At 36.3% G+C, this 10,707-nt stretch overlaps 1 pseudogene across 1 annotated transcript; it reads right to left on the bottom strand.

The window, feature by feature from the left end:
- Positions 1-314: 314 nt before the first annotated feature.
- LOC144997440 (protein translation factor SUI1 homolog 2 pseudogene) lies at positions 315-1,657 on the bottom strand (annotated as a pseudogene). The gene is made up of 2 exons (XR_013659807.1): positions 1,500-1,657; positions 315-894 (listed from the first exon to the last, which is right to left on the bottom strand). The product of XR_013659807.1 is annotated as a protein translation factor SUI1 homolog 2 pseudogene (transcript).
- Positions 1,658-10,707: the final 9,050 nt, after the last annotated feature.

The raw sequence follows: 10,707 nt of genomic DNA, 5'->3' as shown, positions 1-10,707 counted from the left end.
AAATCATCAAATTACATACATTCTTGATTTCACCATCAAACCCAATTGTTTTCTCCGTTTCTCGATACAAAACTCAAAACTGGAATCGAAAGGCAGGCGTTATTACTATGAGAGCTTCATATGTTGGCACAAATCTACTTGATCCATTTCACAACCTTTCAACTTATTTAGGATTACGAGACCTTAAACACACGAACCATTTGGACTTGGAATATAGAAAAAACACGTCAAATGTCGCATAAGTCTATAAGATGCATCGTATCAGTTCACCAACAAAATAATTAATGAAAAAACAAAATCTACAAAAAGGAATATATTCAACACACTTGAAACTTTTATTCTATCATGACCAAGCAAACTGGTGAAGGTAATCCAGGTACACATAACATCCATAATTGGATCACACACTTAACATAAAACAGAATTCAACAAATCCAAATAAGCATAATCACTAAGAAACTATATCTATAATTATTAAAACCTAAAAACCAAATTTTTTGAGTAATAGCAGAAACAGTGGTTTCAAAAACCATGAATCTTAATCTGATCCTTCTTCACAATACCAGCACGAGTCAAGAACGCAGACACGTTCTTGCGTTGATCGCCTTGTAGTTGGATCACTTTGCCCAGTTCTTTATCTTGCACAACAGTGCCATTGCAGCAGAATTCTTTCTTTAGATCTTTCAGAATTTTCTCGTAACTCAGCTCCTTCTTTAGGCCCTGAACAGTCGTCAAGCTTTTTCTACCATTTCTTTGTTGTATGCGGATATGAACATACTCCTTAATCCCAGCACCACCACCAGAATCTTGATCGACTTCAGCAAATGGATCGAAAGCAGATGGGATATGTACTCCTATATCAACCATGAACTTTGTTTGAATGAAGATGATTCGCTGTTCAAACAGAGAAAAAAGATCATCAGAATAGGAAAATTAAGATCAAAACAGCATATTCAGAAATCAAACCGCTAAAACCCCCAATTTGATTTTAAAAATCGACAAATTTCAAGATGACAATCGAGGTTCGTCTATTTTCTTTTTTACTTTCTAGAATTTGATCAACATATGAACTGGATGAAATACATCAAGAAATCAACCTAAGCACAAAAAAAGATATCCAGATAACAACCAATTTTCTTATTAACGATAACAATCGATGAACTACCATTTAATCCTTTTTCAAATACCGAAAGCTAATACCGATCCAGACCACCCCAGTCGAAATAAACACTAAAACAGATGATCGTGAATAAAAAAAATTCCCATCACCTCCGGAAACAAAGCAAAATAGATCAAGGGCGTTTAATACCAATCAAACACAGTCAGAATTGGTTGCACAAACCAACAACACCACGTCTCGATCGGTTGGCTCTAAACAATTGACTGAATACTCTCTTAAATTGAGGCAGATAGAGAAGAACAGAAATAGAAAAAATCGAGTTTTCAACAGTTAACCCTATCAACCAGACAATACCAAAATAAAACAGATCAAAAGATACCTGAGATCGCCGACTTTTCTTCCTAACCAAGAACGAAGAAAGATGAAAGAAAGTGTATATGTCAAGAAATCAAGATGAGGGCTGGGGGTTTATATAGAGAATAGCCGGGTCGTTTCTGTGGCGGTGGGTGTACCGTCATATGGGTCGGTTGATACGTGTTGCGACAGCTCACGGTTCTTTCTGGAATATTTGTAGATGTAAGATAATAAAAAATATGAAAAATTAAAAGGTTATTAAAAATTAAAAGCTCTAAAAAAAATAAAGTTATTTGAAATATAGTTTTTTTTTTTCTTAAGATAAACTTTTGAAACTCATACTTTCAAATTATTATTTTTTAATTAAAAGTTAAAAAATTTATGACGTCTTCAAAAACGATGTAGTTTTTACATTTTTTATTTTATTTATTTATTTATTTTGCATACACGCTTTATGATCGAACTATTGAATTATTGAATAATTTTTTTAATTCGATTTTTTTAATGAAAAGTTAAAAGTTTCTAAAAAATTAAAATAACTCATTTTCCGAATAAATTAATAATCTATGATTAGTATTTTTTATATATATAAAATAAGTTTGTATTAAATTAGATACGAGAAAAGACAAAGTTACATTCTAAGAATGGTCACTGTGGTATGTCCAAAATTGTTACTTTGGATCAAACGAGTTTGGACTAGCACTAATAGTCCAGAAGTTTTCGTTTTGCTGTGGTTTTGGACCAAAACAATTTAAAATTTTAAAAATGATGGATTTGCCATTTTCCATTTGTTTTTTGCTTTCTTTTTGTTATTTAATTATTTTCTAACTAAAAAAATAAAATAAAATAAAGTCTCTTTCTCTCTTCTCCCCCCCCCCCCCCTCTCTCTCTCTCTCTCTAAACCCCCAAAATGGGTAAAACTCTTATCTACGATCTCTCTTGCCCTTTCTCTCGATCCACACGTCTGGTGATTTGGCCAATTTCATCATGTAAACAGAAGAGAACGATGAACATTGTTCTATTGAATCTGATTGTAACTTGCAGGTGGTACCAGATTCGAAGAACAGGGGTGTGGAGACAGTGGGTGGAGGTGGTTGCACAATTAAAACGAGAATAGGCTTGGTGAATCTATTAGAACTTTGAAACCTAGATGATGAAGGTTCAGACCCATATATTTTGAAGGTTGAACCATGAAGTTGATCAAGGAAACAACGGTCCAGGGCAAGAAAGGGATCAGGGTTATTGTGAAACCTACAACATCACCCTTGTTGAATTGATCGGGATACAAGACCATTGATCTGATATTCAGAGATTAACGAGGAGGAGAGTGATGAACATTGTTGTTGCTTCTTGTGATTGATTTATCCCAAATGATGGCGGTGGTGGTGTTAGATTTAGGGTTAGCATCTCCAGTAATGGGGTGGAAGGCAAATTTGATAAACACCGACGTCTTTTGGTAGAGGAAGACGAAGTCGGTGGATGGACCTAGATCGATTCGTTTTCTATGGCGAGATGAAAGCATCATTGTAACCCGGATCGACAAGACAAAATCTTTGGAGTCGTAGTTGCCAAAACCCAAATTCTACAGATCTCGGTAGCAGTGTTGTGATTCAATGAAAAAGACGATCAAGCCGGAGAAGACGAAAGAGGGCTTCAGTTTCAATGGTTTCCGGCGAGGAGGTGCCTATATGTTATGTGGTTTCCAAGAGAGAGAGAGAGAAGGGGGGGGGGGAGAGATTTTATTTGATTTTACTTTATTATTTTTTATTTAGAAATTAATTAAATAACAAAAAGAAGAGCAATAAACAAATGGAAAATGGCTAATCCGTCATTTTTAGTTTTTTTAAACTCTTTTGGACCAAAACTGCAGCAAAATGAAAAGTTTTGGACTATTAGTGCTAATCCAAACCCGTTTGGCCAAAAGTAGCAATTTTGGACATACCACATAGACCATTCTTGCAATTTTCGTTTTAGACTTGTATGTAATTATGTATGCAATATCCATTCTTAGAGAGGGAACTCCTATGCTTTTAAGTTGAGAATTACTTTATTTTAGTTTCCCAAAAAAACATAAAGCCTGATATTTTCTTATACGTAATACACTAATTAAAGATATGAATTTTTTAAATTTTATAAAAGATAATAATGAATGGAGTATAATTAATTAATTAATCAATCCTAATAAATAAAGAACTTTTTATCACTTATCATATTCTTATCTAATTTGTCACATGTAATTTTTTCATAATTTTGACTTATTGTTTTCCATATGTAATTTGCTTATTAGTTAGATTTTATTTTTATTGACACATTACTGATTTAATTATTCTAATTCATAATGAAGGTTGAACCCATTACTTGTTTTTTTTTATCCGAAAATTCAGTAGCTATTAAAAATACTTATACTATGTGATTAAATATTCACATCATTACTTTAAATGAAGGTTGTGTTTGATGAATTTTTTCTTAAATAAATACTATCAAGGTTGTGTTTGATGAATTTTTTCTTAAATAAATACTATCATTGGATTGGATGTGAAATTGTTACTTTACAAATTCCTTATTCATCAAAACATGTTATATATTAAAATTATTACTTTACAAACTACTTAAGGTTTATATATATATATATATATATATATATATATATATATATATATATATATTAATAAAACCATGTAATACACGATTTTCACACCTAATTATATTATATAAAAATATTTAATTATATTTTATAAAAAGTTCATCCTCAACCTTAATATAGTTACCCAGAAAGAATTTTGATATTTTTGATTATATATTATAAAAAGAATGGATGGAAATCGAAACTCAAACCGTAGCGGCGTAGAGTGATATCAAAAAATCTATTAATATATCCAAAATTTGACTTTGAGATGATAAGAACCTGATGTTTATTAAAAGAAATTTTTTAAGTTGCGTAAATATGACGCAGGGGGTCACCCATCGGGTCAGGCTTGTAGAGCCCACAGCCCATGTATAATATTCGGGCACTAACTAAAGAGTAAAGAGTAAAGAAGCTGATTTTGGGTCAAGGTCCTTTATTAGTGGAACCCACAAGCCCATTTTATCCCATGTGGTTTGTGTTTGCTTTGCTCTTAGCGGAGGCCTCAACTACAATTACAAATAATGCATATTAAATAAAAAAATATCTAGAATCTTAATATTTTAGTCCAATTCAAAAAAAAACATAAAAATATCTGTTAACATTTGAAAAAAAAAAAATTTGATTGGTTTTGTAAATTTAGCCGGTATTCTGTTATTTTTGGTTAGTTTGGTCAAAATATTGAGATTTTTCTGAAAATTACTCAATAACCAAAATATTGAAACTTTTCTGAAAACTATTATGAAATTAATGGATATTATTCTTAACAAATCATTTATAAACATAACAAACATTTTTTTATTATAAACAAAGGAAGTATATTTGTTGTTAATTTTTAGGAATAAAATGGTGGATTAGGTACTCCTCTATTGTTTGTTGACCACTTCAAACTCTCTATGTCCTTTATATGTATCGTTGTAGGTGCTATAGTAAGATGTATTATGTACGTTTCTCCAATTAAATACAAGAATTGATAATATTTATTAATATACAATCAATAAGGGTTTACTTGATATTAGGCATGACGTTATAGGATCAGGTGTTACTAGAAAATATCATTACACAATGATTCTAAAACATATAGATCTTTTATTATTCTAACGCCTTGTTTCGAGTCGTTGCCATTGCAAGGTAGTGAGCAAGTAATGGGTATTAGCTGACTTAGAACCCCTGAAGAATCGACTTTGGGCTCATTTTGAGGTGAATGATGTAGTGTGGATGATCTGAGTATTCGATTCGTTCTATGGAGCCCACGTGTAACGCCCCAAATTTCAGAAGTTCAGCGAAGGGCAAAAAGTGTAAATTTAGGAAAGGGACTTGACGAGTAGGTTCGCTTACTTGCCGATTCTGAGCGGGATTCTGTCGCGGTTTAAGTGGCCAACTCGCCGAGTCAGCGGCTTGGACTCGACGAGTTGGTGCTGGAGAGAGAAAACCCTAATCCCGAGGGTTGCACCCTATTTAAAGGACTTTATGTCCTTCTCCCAGCCTCCTAACCCCCCTGAGAGTTCCAAAAACCATGATTTTTGTGTGAGACTTCATTGTTGAGGAGATTAGAGCTTGGAAGAGGAATTTGGTGGAAAGAGCTTGAGGAATTAGAGGCGAGCATCAAGGGGGTTGTGTGGATCTGGGATCTACATTTTTTTGGGCACATTTCAGAGGTAAGAAGCCATAATCTTAAGCTAATTTCCTTTTTGGTTCATCCTTGGTGGTTGATGTAGAGTTCCTTAGCTTGTTTGAGATCTATTTCGGGTTGGAGTTTAGATCTGAGGTTGCTACTCCAGATCTAGACTTATGATGGCCTAGAATGTCATAAAGTTTCAGTCATTGAGTTGTTGGTTATGCCCCTTTGTCTAAAACCAAGCCCTAGTGTGTTTTGGGCCTATATCTCCTTGGTTTCATGTAAAGTTTGCAACTTTATGTGAGGGATAGATTGTAGAAGCATGGATCTATGGATTGGAGCTCCTGCATGGCTCGAAAAGCCTCTGAATGGTTTGAGAACTGAAGAGACTCAGCGAGTCACATGGGTGTACTCGATGAGTTGTATGACCATGTGCATGGAATCGACGAGTCTGTTGCAGATTGCCTTGGACTCGACGAGTCTGTTCTTGGACCCGACGAGTCAGGTCGCAGAACCCCAACCTATTATGGTTAAAGCCTTGGATTAAGTGAGTCGGTCAGGATGGGACTCAGAGATCGTTAGACTCGGCGAGTTAAGTTGTGTTATGAGAGTTTTCTGGGAATGGGAACTCAACGAGTCTACGAGTTGACTCGGCAAGTAAAATCAATCAGGAAGGTTGACTTTGACTGAGGACTTTGACTTTGATCAATAATTGAGTTTGACTTCCAAGGGTATTTTGGTATTTATGGAATTGGTTCTTTGGTAGTGTTATATGGTGAAGTTCGTGTCGGTGGTCGGAGCAGTTTGGTCTTATCTCTTGAGTCGGCAATTGCAGGTGAGTTATCCTCACTATATCGACAGGGTCTACGACACCAAGGTCGGCCCTTTATCGGATGGAAATCCGGGTATTCTTTGTTATGTTATTCCTTTTCTAGATCTGCATCCTGATATTTAGGATGGTATTATGTTAGTGACCTAGTTAAGGCCGGTTCCTGGTATTTAGGGTAATGTTATGTTATTGACCTGGTTAAGGTCGGTGCCCGGTATATATGGTGATGTTATGCTAGTAACCGGTTAGGCCGGAATCCTGGTTAGGATGTTGATATGCTATGTGATCTGTTAGACTGTTTTTCTGGTTAAGGATTTGTTATGTGATTAATTGTTGTATGTGCACATGGTTGTTTGATGGGGGTTGGGTTGAGGCGGGTCCTACTTTGTGTTGTAGGCCAACATACCTAGGGCGGACCGGATATTCCGATGGCCCAGCGAGCGGTTCGGATAGGCTGACGGCCCCAAGAAGGCGGACCAGACGTGTCGAGGCTCGGAGAGTGGACCATGCCAACTGAAGGTCCGACGTGGGCGGACCAATCATATTGTAGACTCAGAGAGTGGACCCAGGTGGATTGAAGGCCCAGTGCGGACGGACCAATCTCACTGTAGACTCGATGTTCATGGCTAGACTCGGAGGGTGGACCAGGTGGACTGAAGGCCCGGTGCGGGCGGACCAGTCACGCAGTAGACCTGATGTGCATGGATGTTCTATTTGTGATATGTTATGAGTATTCTTATGTGTGGTTGGTATTTTGGGGGTAACTCACTAAGCTTCAGGGCTTACAGTTCAGTGTATTGTTTCAGGTACTTCAAGAGATCGTGGCAAGGCGAAGACTTGATCGTATCGCTCCTCATGTTTTGTGATTTATGTGATATGGTTATGGGGGATACTATGATGTTTAAACTATTTTGAAAACAAGATGTATGAACTTAATTGTTTTTGAATGAGATAAAATGTTTTAACTTGGCTCAAATTTTATAGGTGTTATGCCAAGGGTATCGGTAAAAGCGTTGGTTCGATCCTTTTTTGAATATTGGATTTAATTTCGGTTGGTTTTCAGGCTATGTAAAGTTGATAAAAGTGTAGGGCTTCTCGTTACCATTTCGTGGATATAAAGAACGTCAAAATTGGAGTTATAACGAAGAAGTTATGACCATTTGAAGTTAGAAGGGTTTGGGCCGAACTGGGTACGCGGGGCATATGAGATATGTATGCATGGCTTACTTGGGTGTTATGGACGCGGGTGCATATGGGAACTCCCTGCGTTCCCCAAGGGAACGCGTTGTGTTCGTATGGGCAGACTAAACCCTAATTTTCGGGTCTTGAACCCTATTTAAACACCTTAACTCACCTCCAACCCTCATTTCCGCCAGCCTCCATCCTATCTAACCCTAAGAACGAAACCCTAAGCCTCTTGCATGCATTTTGAGCTTACCTTGAGCATTTTAGTCTTATTTGGGTGATTTTGAAGAAAAAGGTGTTTAGAGAAGAAGCAAGGGATTGCAAAGTGCTTTTAGATCCAAAGGTTTTACATCATTTCCAACCTATTGAAGGTATATAGTTCTCATCTTGCTGCTTCTACATCATTGTAACATCCCAAATTTCGAGTCCAAAATTTTCATTTTTAATTAACTGATTTATAAAACTTCCATAAGAAAACATAGTGAAGACATATCATTTCATAAAAAAAATATCTCATGTCTGAAAACAAACCATAAATATAACAACGTCAGAGTACAATCCCAAGAATCTCATAATGCGGAAATCCAACGTGTGTGTATGATGTGCAACTACCGTGCCAACTCCTTCCCATTCTCTGAAGAGGTACCTGAAACAAAATTGAAAACTGTAAGCACTAAGCTTAGTGAATTCCCCCATCGTAGGGCTGATAATTCTTGACACGACACGAAATAAATGGGTTTGGGTTGAGTTTTTCAACTCGCTAACCCGTCAACCCGTTTATTAAACGGGTCATATATGGGTTTCTCAAAAAATAAACGGGTTGACCCGCCAACCCGTTTATATTCTTAATAAAAAAAATTATTATATTTTTAAATGTATTTATGTATCAAGTATTAATATTTAATAAGTATTATATAATATATACCATTTATTCATAGACCATTTGATTGTTTTGACATTATTACTCGTGGTGGATGGTCTAAGGTCATAAGTTGTAACCTATAAGGTTAAGTCTACAACATGTTTCTATGAATGTTTTTAATTTTCATTTGGATGTTTAAGACTTAAATATCTAAAATTTGGACCCACGAACCCAAATCTGACCCATGAACCCGCCAACTTGTGAACCCGTATAAATAAATGGGTTGGTGGGTCATATATGGGTTTATGTTCCAAACCCGCCAACCCGTGACCTGTATAGTTAAATGGGTCGTGTTTAGGTTGGCATATTTTGACCCGCCAACCCGCGACACGCCAACCCGAACATGACACGATTGCCAGGCCTACCCCATCGTACCACATACCATACAATCCTATAACATACATATACTGTGAGGCATATCTGGGTTCCCAACCTACCCTTACGGTCATCTCGACCGGATATTGCCTAGCATACCTGGGTGCTTGCCTCCCATTCGGTCCTCTCGATCGGATACTACCTAGCATCCCTGGGTGTTGGCCTCCCCTTCGGTCATCTCGACCGAATACGGCCTATACCTGGGTGCTGGCCTCCCCTTCGGTCCTCTCGACCGGATACTACCTAGCAGGTCCGATGCCGGGGTGGTCCCGAGAAGTAGTTCAGTATGCTTGATGTCTTTGTGATTCAGGCATGTCTTTGTGTTATGTGTTTCGGACTGCAGTCCGATGCAGTATGCAGTATGTGTGTTATTGTTATATGTTACGGTTATGTTATGCTATGTTCAGTCAGTTCCGGACTTCGGTCCGATGCAGTGGGTAAGGCCCTAGTCAGTTCCGGACTTCGGTCCGATGCAGAGGGAAAGACCTTAGTTAGTTCCGGACTTCGGTCCGATGCAGAGGGAAAGGCCCTAGTTAGTTCCGGACTTCGGTCTGATGCAGTGGGCAAGGCCCTAGTCAGTTCCGGACTTCGGTCCGATGTAGTGCCCAGTATGTGCTTTATATGTTATTGTATGATATGTGGTAGTTTGGGGGAGCTCACTAAGCTTCGTGCTTACAGTTTCAGTTTTGGTTTCAGGTACTTCAGCTAGCAAAGGGAAAGGCTCGGGATGATGGCATGGCACACACCATAGTTTTAGCCTGTGAGTTAGACTCTGATATTTTTGATATGATCTTGTCATCAGTTTTGATATGAGACATATTTTATGACATTTTGAGACACACGACTTATGGTTTTCTTATATGATATTTGGATATTATGGTTTTAGTAATGTTTTCAAACGAAATTTTTAGATTGTATTTTTGGGATGTTTTATGTGTGCTAGCCGATGGTTGTTACCATGTGAGGTATGGATGTTGGGTGGTAGTTAGGTTTAACAACATAAGAGAAACACTAATATTAGAGGAACACTCAATGAGTACATCTCACCATCATATCTACAATAATGCATATGAGGAACGTAGAGAGTTTAAAGTGGCAGCAAACAATAAATGAGTACTTAGTCTACCAATTTATTTCTAGAAATTAGCAACAAATATATTTACTTTGTTTATAATAAAAATATTTATTATGTTTATAAATGATTTGTTAATAATAATATTTATTAATTTCATAGTAATTTTCAGAAAAGTGTCAATATCTTGGTTATCGGGTAATTCTCAAAAAAGTCCCAAAATTTTGATAAAATTAATGAAAAATGACAAAATACCGGCTAAATCTGCGAAACCGATTGAAAATAGTTTTTTTGAAGTTTTAGTCAGTATTTTGTATTTTTCTGTAAACAAATTTAGTTTGAGATTTTTTTTTATAAATCAGATTAAAATATTATGATTTTTCTGAAGATTTCCCTTAAACAAAAGTCATAAAAATATTTCAAAGTTGTAGACCGTTTTATTTAAAAATATTATCACAATATATAAGTTTGTAATTCGTATTGTTGTTTATAAAAATGGAAAATGAACAAAAATATGCACAAGAATTTGGTCAATAAAGTTATTGTCGATCACCCATATGGACAGTGGATCGAACATCAAGAGTCACTTTCATCAAGTGGCATCTATCT

This window comes from Lactuca saligna, chromosome 5 (assembly GCF_052625555.1).
Source record: "Lactuca saligna cultivar CGN05327 chromosome 5, ASM5262555v1, whole genome shotgun sequence".
Lineage (NCBI taxonomy): Eukaryota > Viridiplantae > Streptophyta > Magnoliopsida > Asterales > Asteraceae > Lactuca > Lactuca saligna.
This window is presented reverse-complemented; position numbering and strand designations above follow the sequence as displayed.